General features: G+C 39.7%; 1 long non-coding RNA gene across 2 annotated transcripts in view; it reads right to left on the reverse strand.

The window, feature by feature from the left end:
* The window catches only part of LOC120237340, a 72,920-nt gene extending 47,295 nt beyond the window's left edge, over positions 1 to 25,625 (reverse strand). Inside the window, exons 1-4 of one of the 2 annotated variants that reach the window (XR_005529927.1) lie at positions 25,475 to 25,625; positions 14,915 to 15,153; positions 12,436 to 12,611; positions 10,734 to 10,824 (exon numbers count right to left, since the gene is read on the reverse strand). This is a non-coding gene — a long non-coding RNA (uncharacterized LOC120237340). The remainder of the gene's footprint in view (positions 1 to 10,733; positions 10,825 to 12,435; positions 12,612 to 14,914; positions 15,154 to 25,474) is intronic. The other variant, XR_005529928.1, reaches the window with a different exon arrangement.
* Between the last annotated feature and the right edge of the window lie 395 nt (positions 25,626 to 26,020).

Below are 26,020 nucleotides of genomic sequence, written 5' to 3' on the forward strand. Positions count from 1 at the left end.
AAAAAAAAAAAAAGAAATTACTGCCTCCAAAATTTCAGAGGTCTGAAATTTTATTTCAATTTGATGAAAACACTTTTCCTCCTTTTTAACAAAATCGGGAACAAAAATTATTTTCATCCTCAAAGTATGAGCCTCAACTTTTAATTCTTCCACTTACCAAATTCAACCCCACACTACACTGTCCATTTAAAAATATTCAACATAAATATGTTCTCATCTGAAGTGATACTTTACTAGCAGAGTTAATGAGATGTGTCAAGCAAAAGGAAAGCATCTAAATAAGTGTGTGTTATAGATGCTTAACAAAAGGTTAAGAAAAAGAATACATCAACTAATGTAATTTCCATATTCCCAAGCTTATAAATTATCTATGAATCATTCTATGTTCAACAGTAATTTTCAAATCACAATTTTTGTTACCAATATTCAGTAGTTCCATCCAGTGATAAAATGATGGTACTGTATAATGGCTAAACATGGGGACAAGGAGTGTTCTGCCCAAGTGTGAGTCCCAGTTCTGTTACTCAGTAATGTGTGACCCTGTGATCCTCTTTATAAAACCCACACCCTTGAGTTATGAATGCTTGTGAAAGCCTCTTAGCATGGCCACTGCCAAACAGAAAACTTTCAATAAATGTTGGCATGGTGGCATGGGCTGAATGCTTGTGTCCCCCCAAAATTCGTATATTAAGACTGTAAGCCCCAATATAATGGTATTGGGAGCTGGAATCTTTGGGAGAAAGAACCAATGAATGAGATGAGTGCCCTTATGAAAGGGACTCCAGAGAGTATCCTAGCCCTTCTTCTGCCATGTGAGGGCACAGCAAATGGGTTCTCACTGACACCAAATCTGCCCGCACCATGACCTCAGACTACCCAGCCTTTCAGAATTGTGAGAAATAAGTTTCTGTTGTTTATAAGTCACTCAATCTATTGCATTATTTGTTATCTCAGCCCAAACTGACACACAGCATCACCCCTCTGATGGTCGCAGGATTTCAACTTTCTGATTGTTTAATAACTAAGAGGAGGAGAATCACTCTTCTAGAGCTTAGACTCTAGGTAATGTTGTCTGATTGAATGAGAATGCATCCTTGTCAAACACTGTTCCTCTTTTGAGCTCCCTCCCTCTGATTCTCACTTCACTCTCTCTTTGCTTCCATGAACTCTGTGAGAGAAATCACATTATACATGCTGTTCCCTGATCTCACATCCATTCCTATCCAGCCTACACTACACTGCTCCAAACACGTGGTCACTGGTCAACCCCATGAACTTGGGTCTTTCTGCTTCACTATTCTGGAAAAGGTGTACCCATGCTCTCTACCTCTGCCTTCACTTCCTTTACTGCAAAGCTGCAGAGTGCTGTTGGAAAAACCAATGGTAGTGCAGACTGCCTCTTTGTGTGTGTTGCCCCACCTTACCTAGTGAACAATCCTTTTACACACCTCAGTGACTTTCCTTTCCAATTTGTCACAGCAGCTTTTCATCTCATCTACTCTTCTTTTCAATCTCCCTGACATTCCTCTACCAACCTCATTCTCAGTTGGTAACTGCTTTAAGACACACACACACACACACACACCAAACAAATTGAAATTTCTAGTTAAAGTAGGTGTACATAGATGGTCATTTGAGAGAATATCTGCCTGCATACAGATATAAGGCCATTCTTCCTCAGCTCAAGATTCTCGAGTTAAATTTGTTTATCAGTGGTGGGCAGGATCTGTTTCAGAATTATGGTGGAGAGGTCTCTAAGTTGCTCGCTATCTACAGCTGGTGCTTCCAGAGCACCCACAGTAGGAAGGGCTCCTGCATCTAAAGGAGTTAGTCAAACCTGCATCATAGTTCAAGATTAGATCAAGAGAACTAGTTCTGCAAGGAAAATGAAACAATCTACAATCCATTTTAGGATGTGCCTTCGGGTTAATTTCATCTGCTCCAATTCCCTGGTGCCTCATTTCTGTGCCAATCAGAAGGCACCCATTTCTTGACAGTTTTGTTATTTTCTTTATTCTAGCACATTTGATCACTAATATTGAAAGCTCTCCCATCTGTAAGCTGTCAATATCTTTACCATCACAAGTCTCACCAAGGTCAGACAGCTGTAGAAGCCTATTTAACAGCTCACAATATTGACTGCATTTGGCAGCAACTTATTTGGAAGTACTAACCCAGAAGGCTAGCTGGTGTTTCATTTGATTAACTGAAAATCTAGACATTCATTTTACTGACCATGTTCCCAGAAGCAGGCAGCTGTGGTCAAGGGCCCCTGTTCAGGGCTTCTGAGCTGAGCCAAGACATTCACTCCTTGACAACAAAGGCAGGCCAGGAGCAGCCAACAGCACTATCAGAGCCTGGGAGTGAAGGAATGTTCTGGCTAATGAGTGCCAGACAAACATCTTTGATATTTATTGAGTTCTTTAGTTCAACTAAATACAGTTATTCTTTTGCTGCTGAAGAAGAGGCTTGCTGTGCTAAAAATCCCCAAACTGTCCAAAAGATCTGAACCACTCTCCAATAGATACTTGCCAGGATTACTGCAATATCTTCTAATCAGTTTTCCTGCTTCCCCCCTTGCACCCATTTTCTAGAGTGATATTTTTTTAATGTTTTATTTATTTCTAGGAGAGAGAGAGAGAGAGACAGCGTGAGCAGGGGAGGGTCAGAGAGAGAGGGAGTCACAGACTGAAACAGGCTCCAGGCTCCGAGCTGGCAGTCAGCACAGAGCAGGGCTCGAACCCACAAACCGTGAGATCATGACCTAAGCGAAAGTCAGACTCTCAACCAACTAAGCCACCCAGGTGCCCCAAGTGATATTTTTAAAAAGCAGATCTGTTTATGCCATTGAGCTGCTTAAAATTTTCTAATGGTTTCCATCATGCCTAAAATAAAATGCATACTTCTTATCCTGACTTACGAGGACCAGCCGATCTGCCTCAGCTCACTCCTACGATTCCTCCTCACCAGTGTGCCAGGCACACTGTTCTTCTAATGCTGAGCATGCCGAGTTCATTGGTGGCTTAGGAACTTTATGCTTGCTACTTATGCCCTATGCCTAGAATGCCCAGAATAATTTTCTCTTTTAAACTTTCCTCATGTCATTGAAAGTGAACTGGTATAAATAAACAGAATTAGAATGAGTGTTATTTAGCCTCCTTTCTGGGACATATAAGCACAGGGCTGTCTGTCTCACCTACCATTCTTGGAACGTATTAATATTATAGCCATGGCTGTCACAGTTCTTATATTAGAAATTATGCTATTCAGGGGCACCTGGGTGGCTCAGTTAGTTCAGTGTCTGACTTCAGCTCAGATCATGATCTCATAGTGTGTGAATTCAAGTGCCGCATCAGGCTCTGTTTTGACAGTGTGGAGCCTGCCTGTGATTCTTTCTCTCTCCCTCTCTCTCTAAAAATAAATTAATAAAAAAAAAAGAAATTATGCTATTCATTTATCTAAGAAACTGGCATATAGTATGTCAGTGGTCTAGCTCATAGCTAAAGACTTTAATAAGTTAAATTCCATCTACCTCTCTGGATCTTTTTTGTTTTTAAATTAAAGGGGCACCTGGGTGGATCAGGTGGTTAAGCATCTGGCTTCATCTCAGGTCATGATCTCATGGTTCGTGAGTTCAAGCCCCACATCAGATTCTGGGCTGACAGCTCAGAGCCTGGAGCCTGCTTCAAATTTCATGTTTCCCTCTCTACCCCTCCTCTGCTCGTACTCTGTCTCTATGTCAAAAAATAAATAAACATTAAAAATTTTTTAATTAAAAGAAACTTTATTTATTTTTGAAAGAGCATGAGAGAGAGCTTGAGTGGGAGAGGGGGCAGAGAGAAGTGGAGACACAGAATCTGAAGCAGGCTCCAGGCTCTGAGCTGGCAGCACAGAACCTAACGTGGGGCTTGAACTCATAAGCCAAAAGATCATGACCTCAGCTGAAGTGGGACACAACTGACTGAGCCATCCAGGTACACCTCCATCTACTTCTCTGGATCTTAAAATATTATTTAAGGCTCTAACAACTCACATCTGGCTTTTAAGGTAAAGGCTAAGCTGCTATCAGAAAAAGCCTCAAATACACAATGGCTTAAATGATTTCTCTATTTATTTCTCTGTCATATAATAGCCCAAGGTAGCCTAGTGGGCCAATTCTTCTCTAGAAGGGTATTCAGCAACTCAGATTCCCTCCATATTAATGTTCTGCTAATCCTTAAGGCTCATTCATCCCCTACTAAGTCAAACTGGCTCACAGCCATATCTAAGGTCTCAGACAGAAGAAAGAGGGAAAGTAATTTCCTTTTAATCAGGTGGTGTGGAAGTTATACTCATTACCACTGATCACTTTCCACTTCCACAGAAGAACTAAGTCCTATGGCCACACCTAGCTGCAAGGGGGCTGGGAAATATAGACTCTATCTGGGCAAGCGAATCCAAATAACAATGGAAGAGCAGACTGTGGGGAGCCACTAGTTATCTTCCATATTCATGTAGGCAGTGGTACTCTTGATGAGTAAATGATAAACTGACACAAAGATAATACTCTTCTTTCCCATCCATCACTGATCTAATTGAGAAATGCAAAAAAAGTAATAACAGAGACAATAATATCATCTTTATTACTTACAAAGTTCAGGTTGGAAGATATGCATTTGTGTATGTTAACCACAAGAGCTTTACAATGCTGAATTGTAGGATGAAGCAAACATCGTCAAATTTAAAGCAGCACTGGACCAAGGCAATGCTTCCTGTGTGGTGGGGAAGAACGTGCCCTTGAAGGAGCAGGAGAACATAATGCTCTCTGCAGGCAGATTGCTCCCCAAAGGAAGGATGGCTGGGATTCAGCCAAGTATTCTAACGCTCAGTTGTTCAAATTTACTAAGTATGTTATTAGTTCCACCTCTCCTGAGGTGGTGTGAGGGAAGGGGTGAGACAGCCTGGCATGCACCCTCTCCAAAGAGGAAATCACACATTTGAGTGCAATTAAAGTAAACTAGATATCAATGTATTTCTAAAACCCCCAGTTCTCTACCACCCACCAGTCTAAAGTGTTCTGTCTAAAGCTAATCCCTCTTCCAAAGCTTCATGCTGTATCTCTGCTTGTACTAATTTCTGCGGCATCGATTCTGCCCTCGTGCTTGTCTCTAAGACTTTTTTCCCACTGATTTCCTCTCACCAAGTAAATAAACCCATATCTTTCCCATCTTAAAGAAAAACTTCTTTTGACCTTGGATTCTCTTCTGGCTACAGTTGAATGTCTGCTCTTACCTTTATAAATAAGCCTCTTGAGAGAGTACTCTGAATTCAATTCTTCATTCTCTGTTCATTCCTCAACCCACAGGAATATGATCTCTGCTACCACCACTAACTGAAATTGTTCTTACTAATTTCCAAATTTAAATGGATATTAGCCCATCTTTATCTCACTTGACCTACCACAGATTAATATCCTTGACCACTGTAGTTTTCAAAGTCTTTCCTCTCCAAGATTTCCTTGACAACCATTTCTGTTTCTTTCTATTTCTTTAAGAAGTATCTTCATTCTCTCCACTCTATAAATGTTGGTATTCCCCTGGGATTCATCCTTGATCTTCTCTTTCCTCATTAAACATACTCTCCTTGGGTAATCGTCTAAATCACCAATATACTAAATCACCAGTACACAAATTACTAGATATCTTTCCAGGGATGCCCCTCAATTCAGCATGTCCAAGCTAAATTCATTAGCTCCCACCTCAACCTGGACATTAACATTCCCCAGTCACCCTGATCAAGAACCTGGGTATCATCTCCCATTTCAACCACTTCTTTAAAAATCTCATTTAATTCTATATATAAAATTATGCTCAAATCAAGCACTTCTTCCTCTTTGTTATCATTACCTTATGCAGGGCCAGACCTCATCCATATTCATCTTACTACTGCTTTGGTGCCTAGTCTTTCTGCTCTGGCAGGGATAAGGATCTTTCATACCACTGCTGGAGTGATTGTTTTAAACCATGATTTAAATCCTAAATATTAGTCAACAATTATAAAGTAACCGCTCCTTACAATATATTTTGTTTCTAATAACTTCAGCTGTACCTTTGCAGCAAAATCCCAATCTTTTGAAAATCTGCCTTCTCTGCTTCTATGAGTCTGAGGATTCCTAGAGAAAAATAATGCAATGAATGAGTTGACTTCCTTACAAATGTATGGCCTCTGTTCAGCAATTGTTTTTCTGTTCCTTCCTCGCCTTTTTGCCACAACATCCACTGGGAATCTTTAATACTTTCCTCAGAATCTGACATAATCACCTCCTATTTCACCTCTGACAGGTAACATGGCCTTGATCAGAGGAGGGGAGAGAACATCTACCCAACTGAAATTTTTGTTTTAGGGTAATTAATGCTAACATATACTTAACAAGATAAATTAGGCAGCAGGACCCCGTCTAACTCTCTACTAGATTGTGAAATACCATCAGGACAAAAAATACTTTAACTTCAGAGTAATGTCTAAGTTTCTTCACATAATTATGTAAGGTCCTTCATGATTCTGCTCCTGCTTGTCTCTGGCTGTCCCTGGGTATCTCCCACCTGCAACCTACCAAGCCACATCCTCCACAAGAAACCACTTGGAGTAGCCTTTGCATAGACTATATTTGCTCATCCCCATTTAGATAATGAAATGACACCTTTGAAGCTTCCAAAACTTTACCTAATTTTAGATCAAAGTGATCATCATGATCTACCACATACAAAAAAGTAGCAAAATGGTGTTCAGTGCTGCATATAGTTCCGTACAGCAACATTGCCCATCCCCCACAGAACTACATACATACCCAACACCTTAGACTCAGAAAAAGCTGGGGGCAGCTTGAAAAGAATTATCATTTAAACATATTCTAACCATAGCCCTATTCTATTTTTATTTTATTTTTTGTTTTTTTTTTTTAAGATTTATTTATTTTGAGAGAGAGAAAGAATGACAATGACAATGAGCACCGGATGGGCAGAGAAAAAGAATCCCAAGCAGGTTCCACACTCCATGCTGAGCCTGACTCAGGGCTCCATCTCATGACTGAGAGATCATGACCTGAGCCTTGAGATAACTACCTAAGCCGAAAATCAAGAGTGAGACACAACCAACTGAGCCATACAGGCATCCCTATTTTTTTTTTTAATTTTTTAAATTTTTAAAAAATGTTTTAATTTATTTCTAAGAGACAGAGAGACACAGTGTGAGCAAGGGAGGGCCAGAGAGAGAGGGAGACACAGAATCTGAAACAGGCTCCAGGCTCTGAGCTAGCAGTCAGCACAGAGCCCGATGCAGGACTTGAACCCACGAACCGTGAGATCATGACCTGAGCTGAAGTGGGACGCTTAACTGACTGAGCCACCCAGGTGCCCCCTATTTTTATTTTTTAAGTAAGCTTTATGGAGGGCTTGAATCATGACTCCAACACCAAGAGTCGCATACTCCACCAAATGAGCCAGTCAAGCGCCGCACCATAAATCTATTCTAAAGCAAGATAATAAATGCTAAATTCATTGTTTATCTGTTTTCTTCTCCTTTTATTCTGTGATGTGAACTGTGAAGCAGGCTGGCCCTGTGTTAGTTCTTGAAAAAAATAAAAATTTTACATTGACTTGAAATAAAATCTAACACTGTATTAATTTTATTATATAGAAGGCTATAAAATAACTTTAAGTATCATTGCCATAGGATGTATATATGTTTTTTAAATTTTATTTTAATGTTTGTTTATTTTTGAGACAGAGACAGAGTGCAAGCAAGGGGAGGGGCAGAGAGAGAGGGAGACACAGGATCTGAAACAGGCTCCAGGCTCTGAGTTCTCAGCACAGAACCCAAAGTGGGGCTCAAACCCACAAATCACAAGATCATGAACTGAGCAGAAGTTGGATGCTTAACCGACTGAACCACCCAGGTGCCCCTATAGGATTCATATTTTAAGTGCAACTAACACCAGTTAAAAAAAAAAAAAAAAAAAAGTCCCGAAATGCGAATGCCATTTTAGGATCTCACATAAAAAAACCTGACAAAGAGATTTTAAAGAGCATTTTCCTAGTATGCTTTTGCCACACACAAGAAAACAGCATTCCCAGTATGATAGTACATATTAAACCAGATTAGCATCCCCTCCTTACCTGTCTCCTCCTCTAATCGACTGCATATTCCTTGAAGGCAAAGAGGTCTTTGTATCTCCAGAGTTGAGCAGTCTTAAGCTCCATTAACGAATAATAAATGAAAGCTCCTGGAGCTTCCAGGGTCAAGGTTAAGAGTACTAATCATGTAATTAGTACTTCAAAAGGCATGGGAAATTGTGTCACGTGCTGAATTTTACAGCCCAAGTGACTGGCAAGGTGTGACAACAGTATTTTACTCCTCTCAGGTGTTCACCCTCTGTTCCTTCATTTCTGTGTGAAATGTATTAGTTTTTGGTTTGTATTTTCCTTTTTCCTCTCTCCTGCTTTTATCCCTCACAGAAATAAATTACATTTAAATGTTTATTGAATAAACTTGAGTATTCCCAGACTAAATACTAATAATATGTTTCATTAACAACTTTTTCTCAGAAAAAGGGTCTTTCTAGACTGCTTTGACTTCTTAGGACTTTATTATTTAAGACAATGCTAGTTAAGAGGTACTTAATATGAAATATGGTAAGTATATTTTTTAAAAGCACATAATGTATAAATAAGATATTACCACTGCTTCCTACTTTCTCCATTTGCCTCCTTAAAGACACAGAATCATTTGTATGAGGCAGCAACAGGCCCTAAAATAGACTTTTTAAGTTCTACTTCAGTGGTTATACATAAGGTATAATTTACTGGAAATTCAGTAACTCAAGAAATTAATAGTCATTTTGGTATTTATGCTTAAAAACTAAAAAGTACTTTATATAAGTTACCTTAAGCAAGTGGAATTCATAAAAAATTATCTGAAATAGAAATACCACTTTGAACCAAGATTACTTGTGGACCACATGTAAATATGAAAATGGATTTTAACATCATTAATGTATCTACAAACTTTTATGCAGTAAAAACTATTATATTGCCAGATTTATACAGATATGTGTGCTACTTTATGCCAAAAGTTAGAGGTATGTGTTTTATTTTTTTTAATGTTAATTTATTTGAGAGAGAGAGAGAGAGAGAGAGAAAGACAGTGAGAGCAGAGGAGGGGCAGAGAGAAAGAGGAAGATGCAGAATCGGAAGCAGGCTCCAGACTCTGAGCTGTCAGCACAGAGCCCCATGCGGGGCTCAAACCCACGAACCATGAGATCATGACCTGAGCTGAAGTTGGATGCTTAGCTGTCTGAGCCACCCAGGCACCCCTTGAGATACGTGTTTTAGAGCTGAGTTTCAGATATCTTTTACAATGTACTTCAGCTATACTGATATTTCTTTTTCCTTTGTCTTTCTAATGAAATATGAGAATTGCTGAAGCATAAGCCTAAAACTGTCTTGAACATGACTGGCTACAGTCACTCCAATAGATAGCATACACATTAGTCTTCTAATGGTCTGTGACTAAAAACATGGAGGCGATCCAGTGGGTAAAGTAGCTTTACAGTTAATGATCAGTGTCTGGAAAAAGATTCCTGAATGCTTTGCTCATTCATTTAACGGATGCTTATTAAATATAGGCTAGGCCAGGTGATGGGTGCTAGGAATTCAGTAGCAAGAAAACTAGAGTCTCCTGCACTCCTGTAGTTCACCGTCCAGCTGAAATGTAGATTTTTATGAAGAAATTATAAGAAGTCTATGAAAGGAGGATGGCCAGGGGTTAAGGGCACATACACCCTAGTCTGAGGGGTCAGCAATGAACAAAACCTCTATGTATGAGATTTAATTTTCCCAACCTCATCAGTTATGCAAGTGATAATACTTCTAGAGTTAATGTTAGCTAAACACTATGCTTTGGAGGAGGTGAAGAAATCCTCACCTGAAATACCTTTCTCAATGCTGCTCTGAATAAAAGTTATAGTCAAGGGCACAATTTAAATGTTATTCAATAGGAAAAACAGTCCACTGAGTGCCTACTAAGTGCTAGAGAAGACAACAAACAGTCTCAACCCTTAAGCTTCCAACCTAAGAAAAGATGGTTGTGGAAGAACAACAAAACTTGACGAGCATCTCAAGAGAAGAGGCTGAGGGAGGTTATAATGACGAAGCAGAGTCGGTCAGCCGTTAGCAGAAGGATTCTGCTAATTCCAGATGAGTCAACAGCTCTGATTTTGGCATCCTTAGGGTTCTGTGAGGATCTCAGTGCCACTGCTCTGCCTCATAGAGCGTGTCCTTTCACGTAATTTTTGTATTAAAATGCTCCCCAACACACACACCCTCCCCCGTGTTGAATGGCCTAGGACTTGGTAACTCAAGGAAGATCATTTCTAAGTGTAAGAGAGAATGATTATTTTACCCTTGGTGCTCTTTTTCTTAAACTTTTCTCTCCTCCCTTCTTACTATTAATAAAGTAGCAAGACTCTTAAAGCAAAAATTCGAGTGTAGGCCTAGGGCAGAGAAGTCAAAGAGACTTCTTTGCTTTCTTTTTATCTAGGCTTTAGGCCAACAGCACAAAAGGAGTCCTTGTAGAAATCTATGACTCAGCCTTGCTCACTAGGGCTCTGGGCTAATGCCAGAGACTTATTGTAAAGAGTGTGTGTGTGTGTGTGTGTGTGTGTGTGTGCGCGCGCGCGCGCGCACGCATGTGCTTACACTTTTCCACTGGTACCCAAGGAATCAGAAGATGGCTGATTTATTTTTCACAGACTTGGGGGTCCCAAAAGAGCCTCTTTTTATCAAAGATCTAACAGAAGACAAGAAGGCAACAATACATTGCTTTCTTTTAAGAAACATCTCAATTACTTGAAATAGTTTTGCTGTTCCTTCGATATAAAAACACCATTCCACATTCACATTCTTTATGCCACTTTAAGGATAGAGGAGGGAGGAGGGTTGATTGCACTGGCAGATCATAGAATATTGATTAAGCTGCTTTTTTCAAGGGTCAAAGTTTTCCAAGGGGCTCCAGGTCACAGCAGGCCTCTGTGGCTTCCATTTGGCTTGCTGGCAGGACAGGTTAGAGGGGGGTGAGGGGTCAGAGGGACACAGAAAGGTTATCCTCTCCCTAAGTTTGGGGCACCACAAAAAGTTTACTTCAGCTACACACAGGGGAGCTAACAGGGTCCTCTTTGGCTTTCGCTCCATTTCCATTAGTGCTCACTGGAGTTTAGGGCTGGCTGCCTTTGAAGCTTGAAAGGAAGAGAGAGCAATCCTAGGAGCCTGCCTTAGCCTGAGGCTGTTTAGGCCAAACAAGCTTAAGAAAAAGAAGGCTTTCATGTGTTCAGCCCAGTTTACTAGAGCTTTGTACTGTGGCTTGAAGCCAAATTCCCAACTAATAAAATTTTTCACTGTTGTTGTTTGGTTATTTTTACCCTTGAATTTGCTTTATGAGAATAGACCTCTCAGAAGTATTGGGGAGGATATAATTACTTGAGGCAATTTCAGGGACATCCTTGGTACTCTTCAGCAACACATCATTAAATAGTACCCTGAACTCACTCAAACTTCTAAACAATGTAAGCAGGAAAAATTGATTAGAAGTAAAAATGCTATTTTTGTTTGCAGAATACATTTTACTGGTACTGGTGTCAGGAAAGGCCTTGATAAGAAGGTATACAAAGCAATAAAACATTTACAAACCAGCCCACGGAGTTCAACAAATCTTGACAGTGAACCTAGGACCACCCACACAGAACAAAGGTTGCCCATGCTACTACTCATACCTGTTCATCTGCTTTGTGGGGTTTGGAATTTGAGAGCTATCAAAAATTAAGAGAAACCCAAATTATTTGAATACTGGTAATAAAATTACATCTACTGTGAGTCACACGGTGGCCACACTGAAATTGTGCGACGAACTGAACTACTAATCGCCATAATACACCAAGCACTAATTTCCAAAAACCAATGCTCAAGATTTCTCATTGCACATATGTTTAGAAACAGATATTCTCTCCTCCTTGCAAGAGCATCCTATAAATTCTTACTTTTGTAAACTGAGTCTCAAAGATATCTGCCCAGATGTTTCTAGAAAGCCTGGGAGGTGGATAGGAACCCGCTAGTCCCTTAGTTGAGTTACTAGCTGCTCTTCTTATTCATCAGGGAGTTTGCATGTATAACCTGGAAATGCATATTAAATTTTACAGTATTTTGAAAAAGAAGCAAAAATATTAGTTTTATAATATAGACCACAAAAACTAAAGCTGGAATAATGCGGATATTGTTGTTATGATTCTCAGTTATGATGTAAAGGTGCTATTGTTTATTCAGAAAGCACATGGATTGTCGACAGCTGATAAAGATTGTCCTACTCCCTTTACTAGATGACCACACCCACTGCCATGGCTTTACTAACCATTAAAATGCTGGTGCTGAAATTTACATCTCCAAGTTGTATTTCTCTTCTGTGTTCTGACTCGTATATTCTAATGCTTGCTGAACTTTTTGGGAAAAAAATGCCAGCTGGATTCAAACTGTTTAAAGGCATGATCAGGGCTGGTCTTACATAGAGCGGAGGCTCCGTGGCAGCATCTGCAGATAAGTAAGTTAAAGAAGGCAATTTATACAGGCAACAAAAGCAGATGGCCTTCATAGAAACTGATGTGGGGGTGCCTGGGTGTCTCATTCGGTTAAGCGTCCAACTTTGGCTCAGGTCATGATCTCAAGGTTTGTGAGTTCGAGCCCCATGTCGGGCTCTGTGCTGACAGCTCAGAGCCTGGAGTCTGCTTCGAATTCTGTTTCTCTCTCTCTCTGCCGCTTCCCTGTTCATGCTCTCTCGCTCCCCAAAAATAAACATTAAAAAAGAAAAAAGGAACTGATGTACTAAAACTGCTTTAGTTTATTCTTCATAACACATTTTCTCTCTTTGTGACAATATGGATTGTGTTTAATTCCAAATTATATTTGTTGTTTTATAGACCCCAAAAGTCAGTTAGATAAATCATTAAGCTAAAAACAGAAGACTTTAGAGGCACCTGGGTAGCTCTGTTGGTTTAGTGGAGTACTCTTGATTTCAGCTCAGGTCATGATCCCAGACTCATGGGATCTAGCCTCATGTTAGGCTCATTGCTGAGGATGGAGCCTGCTTGAGTCTCTCTCTCTCTGTCTCTCTCTGTCTCTCTCTCTCTCTCTCTCTCCCCCCTTCTCTCTCTACCCCTCTCCCTTGCATGTACTCTCTCTCCCTCTCTAAATTAAAACTGAAAAAAAATTAAAAACAATTAAAAAAGATTCCAAATAAGCACAGTTTACCAATAGGTTGACCCATGATGGACAGAGGAAATATCTCCCATAGATGCAATATCTATATAGACATTACTGAAACGTAACATGAGGTTACCTGGGGTTATGCTAACATGTTCAAACAATATTTGCACGGCAGGTTTGCAAAAGAAAACAATGTAATTAATTGTTTACAGCTGAAATAATGATCATCCCCTCATTTTTAGGAAGTTGGTATTTCAAAATATTAATTCACGGAAAAGCTGAACATGGAAACAGGAGCTCCTGCTTCAAGTAATTAAGACAAAAAATTTATATAGTCCTTTATATGAGATGTTAGTGATCATTAAAAAACCATATTCTAGCCAGAACTGTATGAAGGCATGATTTCTGCTGACTTCAATAGACTACACCTTTGCATAAACTCAGCTGAAATATTTATACCCAGGGAGGTATGTTTTTCCAAGTTCATTTCTGAGAATATTTACACAATGAAGTTTCTCTTTAGTATTTGTCTATGCTTGCCCTTATTTCTCGTTTCATTTGACTATATTTACTATAATAGCAAACACTGTTTCACCAGGGGTAATATTTTTCTATTTGTCTGAGAATATGAGTGTTTTTATAAGTGAATGTTTTAAGTCTTTGAAACACAGGACAATTTTATTCTTTGTCATATCTGATTCTTGCTCTTTTGTGTTTCAAGGTAGAAACTGAACACCTGACTGGCTTCACATTTTTCCACTTATATATTTTATTTGAAAACATCCATAAGAAAAGCTCAATGAAAAAGTATGAAAGAAGATTCACTCCAAGAAGCAAAATGGCTTTGAGTCGAACAAAACTCTTATTCAGAAGGAGTGAAAAAACAGCAACATCAGCACAAAACTAATTTTATTGTTGGCTGTTACTTGAGTAGGTGTTGAAAATACAAAAGTTCTCCTTACTGCTTTAATTTCATAGAACAAGGGATCTCCTAGGGCGCCTGGGTGGCTCATTTGGTTAGGCATCTGACTTCGGCTCAGGTCATGATCTCGCAGTTCATGGTTTCTAGCCCCACCTCAGGCTCTGTGCTGACAACTCAGAGCCTGGAGCCTGCTTTGGAATCTGTGTCTCCCTCTCTCTCTGCCCTTCCCCCTCACTCTCTCTCTCTCTCTCACAAGAATAAACAAACATTAAAAAATTTTTTTAAAAAGAACATGGCATCTCATGTTACCCTTTCCCAAAAGGTTTTATCAGTTGATCGAACATTATGTTATCAAAAACCAATACTACTGAGATCAGCTGTATATACAATTTTAGTGGAAAAAAAAAAGACAATTCATTAAAATGCTATGCATCTACAAATATATACAAATAGATTCGATGTTTCTACTTGATAAATTAGTAACCACCATATGGCATTCTAAGATTATCGCAAATACCTAGCCATTTAAATGAAACTGTAATTCCATTTCCTTTTTGAGGACTTAGACTAAATTTGAGCACATCACTGATGTCATTTGTTTCTGTTTTTGTTTTCCTACTGGGACTATAGTTTCTCAATATCATGGTAAATATTTTACTTAAAATGAATTTGGATTGAGTAAACTGTTGAGAATGTTGTTTATTTGTACCTGCATGCCTCGTGCACTGGCAAGGAGAGCTCCTTGGCACCATTTTTGCCCTGCAAGCCACCCTGGCAAGACTGGCAGAGATTCCTTAGTAGGAATTCCTCACAAGGGACACTCCAGCTTGGCCACCTGATCCTGGAAGACAACGTCGGACCCGGTTGTGCTCACTTGAGCATGAGTGATAAAGACCACACGGCACTCTCCTCCTACTTCCATTCGTAGAATGAAGTCGATACCTTAAACTGCCAATAAACAAACATCAAAATCAATTAAATTTTTAGTATAGAAGGCCAGGATAGAAAGCATGGAGGAGATTTTTCTAAAAATCATTCATAAATCCAACACACAAAGGAGAGCATTTTGGTGTATTTCCTTACAGTATTTTTATGCATACTTATTTTCAGTATATGTTTCCTACACAGTAAATCCTCATTTTTTGTGTCCAAGATAAGGCTGCCTAGTATAAAAGGAAATACGATACAAGTTGAGCACTGAGTGAAAAATAGGAAGTGAGTCAAAATAAAAAATGAAAGGTGTCTGAATGAATGGCTCAGTCGATTAAGCCTCCTACTCTTGGTTTCTGCTCAGATCATCATCGGGCTCTGAGCTAACAGTGCAGAGCCTGCTTGGGATTCTCTCTCTCTCTCTCTCTCTCCACCCCCCCCTTGCTCTCTGCCTCTCCCCTAATTGTGCTCACTCTCTCTCTCTCAAAATAAATAAAGTTAAAAAACATTAAAAAAGGTGATATGAAACATTAAAGTACTAGGGGAGAGGGTAGAACCAGGTTTTCACATTACCTACATCAGGTGGAAGACAGCGGGATTTATTAAGGAAGATGTCCCTCCCAATAAAAGAATCCAGTAGAGACCTTTGGTTCCATAATAAAATTTAGAGATGACTTAGATAATAGATTCCATATTGTTTAGTAGTTTATTTCTATAGGGGAGAATCTTGCATTGCTCATACCAAAGTCTAAATGTAGTCCAAGATATAATACTCAGTGCATTCTTTCTATGTGATCATAAGAGCAATTTTTGTTGGTGTCAACATAAGTTTGAAATAGATCTCGATTTATGGGGTTGCCAAATATAAAAAGTGAATTTCATAAACTGGGAATGTGAAAAGGAATTATGAACAATTCTCTTTACTCTAGAAAAAAAATCTCTTTATTAAATAGATTTTTTAAAGTTTTATTTATTTATCTATCTATTTATTTGTGTGGGGGGGAGGGGCAGAGAGAGAGGGAAAGTGGGAATCCCAGCAGGCACCATGCTCCAGAAGGTGCACTGAGTCTAACAATGGGGCTCAATCTCATGACCTTGAGATTGCAACCTGAGGTGATATCAAGAGTCAAACGTGTAACCGACTGAGCCACCCAGGCACCCCTAAATAGATTTTTAAAACTTATTCTAAATTCGAGATGTTCCCTAGTTAGAACAGAATGTTTTTTCATCAACTTACTTATAAGTTAATAAAGATACAAAAACAGGAATCCAGATCCATAATAATCCTAACTTATAAAGTGAAAGCTTTACAAATACAGGGAACCATTATTATTACAGTTTCTGTCATATTCCCCAGACAGAATGATTGCTGCGGAACCAACTGAATATGTGACTTTCTTAGTTGGTCAAACATATTTGCCCAACAATTCGGTGGTTGGTTTTCTCATTGCTGAGTAGTCTATAATTGTCACAAAAAGAGTCTTTCCTTTTAGTTTCTTTTTTTAAATGAATCAAACAGTGTTGTCTAGGTACATATATCCTTTCCAAGGAGACTATGAATGTCTTGAAGGTTGGGACCATGTCTCTCTAATTCTTATATACCCTGTATCTTTCAGTGGCTGATATACCTCAGGCAATCAGAAGGTGTCTTACAAATGAATGAATGAACCACTTTCATATTAGCGCTCTATGCTCCTTTCAGTATTGCATAACAAAACAAGAAAGGATTTTTTAATTTCTCTGTCTTCATTATCAAATTCTATTAGATAGCTGTAGTAGTTTCTTAGGGCTGCTGTAAGAAATCACAAAGTGGATGTCTTAAAAACAACATAAACTGACTCTTTCACAGTTTGGGATCCCAGAAGTCTGAATTCAAGGTGCAGGCTGCGTCATGATCCCTCTGTAGGTGGGGAATCCTTTTTTGCCATTTCTAGCTTCTGGCAGCTCTAGGATTTCTTTGGCTTGTAGATGCATTCCTTGAATCCCTCCCTATCTTCACATGGCCTCCCTCTCCTCTATTTTCCTCTTCCGTCCCTTGTAAGGACATGTGTCATTTGATTTAGGGTTCACCCAGTTAATGAAGGATGATCTCACCTCTAGATCCTTAGCTCTTTTTTTTTTCCAAGTAAGCTCACATTCACAGGTTCTGGGGGTCTCTATTCAACCCACTACAATAGTTAATTGTACAGATTTCTTCCCATTGAATATTTTAACACTTTTAAAAATAGGCATAAATATTTGTACTAGTTGGTACAAATGTTAGGCTAACATTAAAAATAGACTCAAAAAACACAGTGGCCTAAAGAAGGTGGAAATTTGTTTCTCTCTCATCTTAAAGTCCAGCCAGTCTAGGCTGGTAGAAAGGCTCTACCTTTATTAAGGGTTTATTAAGGGTCCCGATGCCACTGGTCTCTGTCACTGCCCAAGTATCTCAGCCCAAGAAGAGGAAAGAAATGGAGAGCAAGGCATTTCCTTTAAGCAAATGAGGTTGGACTTGCACGTATTGTTTACACTCTGCTATTCCATTGCTAAGAACATGCTTACATGGCTACCTCTCACTGTAAGAAAGACCGGGTAATGGTTTCTCTCATGGGGTGGCTGTGTAGCCAGGTATAACTTTACCACTATTGGAAGGTAGAAGAATGGAGTGGGGATAACTAACAGCATGTGACAGCTTAAAAACAAAACAAAAAAAACAACCAACTTCAATTCCCTGAATCATATATTTCTAAATTAAATAGATTATTAGTGGAATTATCACAAGTTTTGCATCTAATTAAAGCATTCATCATCTTCATTCATAGACTGGGAAATTAACTTTCCTGATTTTTTAAAATTCCAAATGTGTTTGACATTACTTATCTTAAAGGAAGAAATTAATTTTCCACCGTTCAGAAGTCAATTGTTAGACACTGTCACGGTTAGTTGTTGTTATTTTCTTTAAACTACTGTTAAAACATTATTAGAAGACATATCTGTCTTGAGTAATTCATTGCCTGATTTCCATGAAAGAGGTTTGTTTAGCTGGACTTTTCACCCTCCACCCCTTTCCTCTTCCACATGGTGGTGGAAGATTGAATTACCTGGGAGGAGGGTGACAGCCACTGGCTTAGGTTAACATGTCTGCACTAAGGATTCAGACTTTCCCTCTATTGAGCTGTTCAAAGGACTAGGTAGCAGCAGGCTGTCATTAGTTGACTTTCACTCAAAGACACAGTCCACATCAATCCGATCAGGAATAGAGTTTTGATCTTCCTTTTCCTGATTCATGTGTCTCTCTCACTCAGTTCAGAATTTAAGTGCTGAGGAGAAGGAGGAACATACGAATGCCTCTAACCTCAACAATGATAAATGTATTATGAAGCTTTTTTGTTTCCCACATAATTTGTGAGCATAAAATAGTGAATCAGAAAAGTTCCTGAAAGGCTACAGCCAAAGATTATATCTAATGTTGTTAAAGAAAGGGTAACATTTTCTTCCAAAGGAGAGATTTGCTTTCAGTTTACACCCAATCTGAAAGTTATTCTAGTCAAAAGGAGCAAAATAGGACATCTTACCATGACCCTACTCCATAACTTCCTCCCACCCCACTCCTACCTACCTCATCACTACCAGGGGGCAGCACACAGTCCAATCCCAAAGACACAGAGGGTTAATGGGCTACAAAAACAAAGAGAAGCTAATGGGTTGTAAGTATTTAGCAATGAGAACTGGACAAAGCAACCTCCTTTAGAAATCCCATTGGCAGAGATTATATTGATGGGAAAATTCAAAAATTGCAGAAAGATGAAAAAGGGTTTGTACAAGGAAGTGACCATAGCAACAGTCCTGCAAAAGGAAAGAATGGCACAAAACACAAGAAAAGGGTCAGCAGAACCTGGCACCTTAAGAATAATAACCAAGAGAGAAGAGAACAGAGATGGATCTGTAGGCACACTTGGCTGAGGAAAACTTGAAGCTAAAACCAAAACTTCACTGAATGTTATTATGGGTTCAATTTAGGAGCAATTTTCTCATATATTCTTCTCTTTATATGTTGTGGTTTCAGCCAGTTGCAATTTATCCTTCATGTTTTATCTACAAAGTCCTATGTAGTGGGGAAAATGCCTACAGTTATTAAGAGTATATTGAGGCTGGAGAGACCACACCTGATAACTTGCAGCCAAAGTTCTGATGTTCAGGGTGGGCACAGTGGGTAAACAGCACCCCTAGACAGTGCTACCTTAGGAAGGCCTGACCATATCCGCGTGGGCTTCATGGCACACATTTTTGAGTAGTGCCTGCCGAATGACCAGGGCCAAGCCATCTCTCTCTCCTTAGCTATAAAGGCATCACACATAACACCGGCAAGAAAGTCATCTGAAATTTTGTATTTGTTCGATCTCATTTTAAAGATTTTGGTAGCATGGGATTCTTCAAATACATAAATATTATGGTATTTGATTTACATTATGGAACATAACTTTAACATTCTGAGACTCCTTCCCTTTCCCTCATCCCATATATTCAATCATTCCAAGTAATTTAAGTTTATTTTGAGAGAGAGAGAGAGAGAGAGAGAGGAAGGATGGGAGGGACAGAGAGAGATGGGGAGGGACAGAGAGAGAGGGAGAGAGAGAGAATCCCAAGCAGGCTCCACACTGTCAGTGTAGAGCCCAACATGGGACTTGAACTCATGAACCATGAGATCATGACTTGAGCCGAAGTTGGATGCTTAACTGACTGAGCCACTGATGCCCCATCATTCCAAGTAATCTTGATTATGACTCTAGATCTTCTCAAGTGTATTTCATTTTCCCATAAATGAGTTGAGGCCCATTTACTTTGTCTCTTGGACATGTGAAATAATATACCATGTGGTTTCCCTCTCTCATTCTCCTCAAATCGTATTCTTTCTTTCCTCAGACTACACACATTCCAGGTACTCCCAACTGACTACAGGATAAAATCCAGACTAAAGAAGTGGTTCTGAAAGTGTGGTCCCAAGACCAGCTGCATCAACATCACTAGGGAATTTGTATTAAAAAATGCAAATTCTTGCCCTCTCCCACCCTAAATCTGCAGAATCAAAATCTCTGGGGACAAGGCCCAGTGATCTGTGCTTTTAAAAAACCTCCAGAGGATTTTGATGCATGCTCAAGTTTGCAAACCATGGTTAGAGGTTGGCACGATCATTAAGCTATCTGCCTCACTTCCCCCTGGCTCACACATGAACATCACAACTTCAACACCCAGCTCAAGTACCACCTTTGCTGCAAAACGTTTTGTGATTCCCAAATTTAGTCACTCCTTCCTCTGTGCTGCCTTGTACCTAACACTCCACGCTATAGCTGTTTATGCCTCTCACACTGCAAGAGGGAATCTGTGAGGGTGGAATCTCACCCTCAGTGGTCCTTTAAAATGCTGAAATCATAGATATTCCCAGTAAGTAATTACTAATATAAGACCTTATTTGGTGGTTTAACAAGCAAGCCTGTCTACTCCTGTTTGTTTTTGTTTTAATTCCTTTCTTTTAACTGAAGATGAATCTTCCTCTTCCAAGGTAGATTGCTCTATTCTTCCACTTCAAATGGGAGCACGGATTTGAGAGGGAATGACATGAAGAGATAAGGCAAAAGAATATCAGCCAGATGGGCCACTTTATGCCCGGAGGTCAGCAGAGTATGGCTTTCCTCCTGAACTCATACTTCATAAATGAAACAAATAGTCTTGATGTAATCCAAGCTTTAAAAATATTCTCTAATCATATTTTCTTCATACATATTGATTTAATAGAACAGTTGAATTGCCATGAATATTTAATAAATGTTAGAAAACATAATTATGTGTATGGTGTGCCTAAAAATAATAGACTTAGTCCACAGAAATACTCAGTATCAGTCTCTGATCTTATTTTCTATACTGGGAAACAAGGCTCATTGTCGATAAGATATTCTGATTTTCTTTTATTCTTTCTTTTTAGACAAAGCTTTAAACATAATATTTTGTACTTATTTTCTCTAATATCTTATATCATGTTTATTAATGTACCAGCTAGACTAAGCCACACTTGGTGTGTACATCTATTTGTATAGTAACTGATTTATAATAACTGCAAAGAATGGCATTTTCATCCACTATCTTGAATGAACAACAGTTTTCGAATTGAACCTTGATATACTGTTTTCACAGAATTGAAAATACTTGAAATTAGAAATACCAAATCTTCTGACTGTGCCTGACTGGAAGGTAAATCTGTAGCATCACCCTGTAATCTTCCATTTTCTTACTGTGAGTGGTAATTAGCTAAACAATTGCTCAGCTGTTATGAGTGGGTACTTCCCCCTTGTCCACTAATTCTTACCTGTCACCTCCATCAAGACTCACTTCTTCTGGGTCAAATATGTATAGAAGAGCAGTGTAAGAGGAGAGGGAGATTGGAGGTATACTCTTGGGGGAAGATGTGTACATAGTAAAGGAGGGACAGGTGTGTGAACAAAATGATGGCAGATCAAGGTTGGGTAAGATTGTAGCATTTCCCATCACAACTGTAGTGATAGAGGGAGTTATAGAAGAAGACTGGTTATATTCATAATTAGCTCATGGAATTAAGGAAACCTTCACTTTGAAGTATGTAGTTAAATATAACCCAGGAGCAGAATGAAGAACACGTGTTAGAAGTGGCCAGCTGTCAGGAATCATCTACCTTGCCCTGCCATCCCAAACCTCTTGACATCACTTTGATGCACCCATTACCCATGCTGGGTAACCGAGTTAATGTCTTCTTCACAATTAGACTGTGCTTCCTGAAGACAGAAATGTCTTAACTTCATCTTTATAGTCTCAAGGCAGCTAGCAAAGTATATATTCCCAATATGCTCCTGTTGAACAAATAAGTTCAATACACATCATTCAAAAAGAATTAGTTGCTAACACTGAAATAGCCAGGGTCCAGATACCCATTAAGCAAGACTGAAAAGAGAAGGGATGTGTCTTATGTGAAGTGTTCCAAAAGTGTTCAAAGACTTTGCCTTCCTGTCTGGAGACCTTAAGAACAGCACTGCTCTGATACCACTATTTGATGTATTGTTCTGATATCACACTTTGATTTCGTTTGGCTGCAGGAGTAATCACTGAAGGCTGCTTGGCATGTGTGTTTATTTGGTACAGAGTTTCACGAACTTTTGGAACTCTATCACAAAAGAAGCCAGATTCGGACACCTGGGTGGCTTCTGTAACTCTATTACAAAATAAGCCAGATTTGGATGCCTGGGTGGCTCAGTTGGTTAAGCATCCAACTCAGTTTCAGCTCAGGTCATGATCTTACAGTTCATGGGTACGGGTCCCACGTTGGGCTCTGGGCTGGCGGTGTGGAGCCTGCTTGGGATACTCTCTCTCCCTCTCTCACTACCCCTCCTCTGCTCATGCTGTCTCTGTCTCTCTCAAAATAAATAAGTAAACTTAAATTTTAAAAACACACAAATAAACCAGATTCTAATTTCAATCCCAGAACCCTATACTCTCACCTAAAACATACCCATCAAAGGTATAAATATGAGACGGAGAAAAGTAAAGTCATCACAATTGTGCAAAGACTCTAATTGTGCATGAGAAACAATTTGCATGAATAACAATAAATCTCAGCAGATTCACTTGAACTATTAATTTCAATGCCCACATATCACAATGTATTTATCATTAGGGATGTACTTAAATTTAAGTGGAAGTAATATTGTGAAATATTATGAAATCCATAATTATAAAATAATTTAGAGTTTGCAGAGTAAGACTGAATTAGTTTTTAATAGCATCTTACCATTTTGCATTCAAATGTGGTTAATTAACAGTGTTTGGTTGGATTCCCTCTTCTGCCTTCTTTCCTGTCCTCACAGATACTAACAAAATAAGGAATCCAAATGGCAGCTCAAGGGAAAGTTCATAACAAGGAGGCTGGAAAAATTTGCCCACTGTAAGACAGATACCTGAAGAGCTGAGAAGATAAATCAGGGAAATTCTTTGTGATCAGGGTAATTCATGGAAATCATGCCCTGAGCTATCAAACGGGAGAGAAAAAATGTCTGCATCTCTCCAAATAAACCCTCCAATGACAGACTCCATTACAATTATAAATCAGCACTGGCAAATTTGCATTCATTTCTACATCGTTCCTTTAAACCTCAGAGAAAGCACTGCCTCATCTCCATCTAATCCTTTCCCCAGATCTTCATCCCATCCCCCCTCATCTTGTTCAGAACCTAGGTTCATCACTTTTGTTTCTCAGACCTTTTCTCTCCACAGGCTTCTTTATCTCAACTTACAAACACACTACAACATCATCCAATCTCCCCATCTTCCTCACCGGGCATTTCCTTCTAGCTGTCACCTCTTTTTTCCTTCCTTTCTGTTCAGGATCATCAGAAAAGCTATTTAAACTCTGCTATATCCCTTTCATTCACGGTCACACCTCTGCAATTTACCTTTCATTGAAAGTACTTTCCCTAATGCCCCAGTGGCTACTTTTAAAACAGATTATCAAAGGGACACTTATTGGTCTTCTTTCACATTGAACCCTTTGTAACATTGAGCACTGCTAACCCCTGCTTCCTTCTTAACATTCTCTCTTCCTTGGATTTCTAGTATAACAATTTCTTCTTATCTTTCAGAATCCCTGAACTTTGGGTATAAAACCTGGTTCCATCACTCCCTCTGTGTAGCCTTGGGTAAGCTGTGTGAACTCAGGCATTAGTTGCACTGAACTTAGCAGCCTTTGACCTTTCCAGCTGTCAGTCTGGGTCCCAGTGGCCAACAGAAACCATAGTAAGGAGAGTCTTATCATGGGAGCATTATAAGGATGGTGATGCAACAGGAAACCATTACCAGAGCCAGGATGGAGTTGGAAACTTGATAAAGGAACTTTGATCGTGGAAGAATTCAGTCACTGCCAAAAACACAGTGAAGCTGGCTCGGGAAGAGGTAAGTGCCCTGACCATCTCTTACTCCTGCTATCCTCCAGCCTTCTTCTGATGCCTTTCATTGGTCAAACCTAACTGGAAACCCAGAGCACAGAAGAGGCCGGGTGATGCAAACCCTAGAGCTCAGCCTCCTGAGACACAGCAAGGCGGGGACAAGGAGAGAATGAACAGAGCTGGAAGACCAACAGAGTGCAGCCAGGGCACGAGCACCCTCCCTGCCACCCCCTCATTCACGCAAAAATATTTAAGGTTCCACGGACTATTCTAGGGCATACAGAGGATCACAAGACAGAAAAGATGGCCATTATCATTGTGCTTTCATTCTCCTTGGGGAAGACAGGAAAGCCATAACCATATAAATTTGAGGTCATAGATACAAATGAAGAAAAGGACTGACTACCATGACTCTAAGGTAGACTCTATCTCTGAGCCAACAGAACTTAAAATAAATAAGAAGGAAGGAACAGTAAACTTTCTAAACATGAAGGGAGGAGTATTTAAACAAGAGAGATTGGCAGAGGCAGAGTGCAAATACGCTGAGGTGGAAACCCATTGGGCTTATCCCCAGGAGAGACAGGAAGCCAGTGTGGCTGGAAGGAGGGTGGCGGGGGATGAGGTAGGAGTGGTTGGCAGAGACTAGATCATAAAGGGCTTGGTAGGCCAGGCAAGGAGTTGGGGGGCGGGGGAAGGGTTGTTAATGCAACAGAAAAGTTTTAGGCTGGGGGCAGGAGGTCAGAGTGTTTGTAAGTTGCGACGTATCTAATTTCCATTTGTAAACTATGCTTCCACAATTCCGTGAAAAATAAGCTGTAGCAGGGCAAGACTGGAAACATGCTGGTACAGTCTGCATTGCCCCGACTCGAGTTCTCACGTTCAGGAGGGCTAGGTGGTGTTTTGCGTAGGGGCCGCACTGTTTGCGTCAGGTCATGTGCCTGACACAGGGGTAACACAACTATTGACTGGTTGGCAGCCCATGATGTGGTTTAGAGATAAGGGCTCTTGCAACTGGACTGTGCTCCTCGGAAATGTGGATTCGAGGATGAGAAGATAATTAATTAGTAGTCAGTAGTGTGAGGACAGATCAAAGAGGCAGAGAAAAATGGAATTCCAATGGGGAAGAAATGAGAACAGCTTCTATTTAGAGGTGACTTGGTTCCTAATAACTACTCATATATCCATGTAAACATTCCTGCTTTCATCCTTTTAATTATGGTGGTTGCTGGGTCTCTCTTTTTTGCATGCAAAATAGTCTAATGAGCACACTAGTGTCCTCAAGATTTCATTCTTCTTCTTCACAATAGTCAGAAGTGACAAAGATCTGCTCTGGTAACAAATAAACCCCTCAAATCTCAGTTGTCTAAAACAACCAGTGTTTACTTCTCACTCACTTTAAATAGCCATCATGAGGTGAATGGGACTCTTTTCTGCATCATCCTCTCTCCAAGACCAAGGCTTACAGAGCATATACTCTCCGGAACATTGCTGATTGCCATGGCAAAGAGAAAAGGAGTTCTGGAAGGTTTTGCATCAGCAGTTAAATGCTATGCTCACAATTCATGAATTCAGAATGTGTCCCGTGGCTCGTCCCAGCTACAAGGAAGCCAGGAAATGCAATCCTACTTGTACCTGAAAGAGAACAGAAAATATTTGATACACTTACCACCATTCACTCGTCTATAACCATGGTTTTAACTGCTGCCTATACAGCAATGTCAAAATTTCTAGGAGATGCCCCATTTTCACTCCTTATCCATATTTTCAACTACCTGCTGGAATGCCACAATTGGACTATATCATAGCCATTTCAAATATCAAGTACCAAGACTGTACCCTTTATCTTTCCCAGAAATGTTCTGTGTTCTTTCTGTTGGTTAGGGGTCCCATTATCAAGCCACTATATCAAAAAAGAAACCCAGGCGTTATCTTTGACTCCT

Source organism: Hyaena hyaena, unplaced genomic scaffold (genome assembly GCF_003009895.1).
Source record: "Hyaena hyaena isolate Hyena2069 unplaced genomic scaffold, ASM300989v1 scaffold_177, whole genome shotgun sequence".
Taxonomy (NCBI): Eukaryota; Metazoa; Chordata; class Mammalia; order Carnivora; family Hyaenidae; genus Hyaena; species Hyaena hyaena.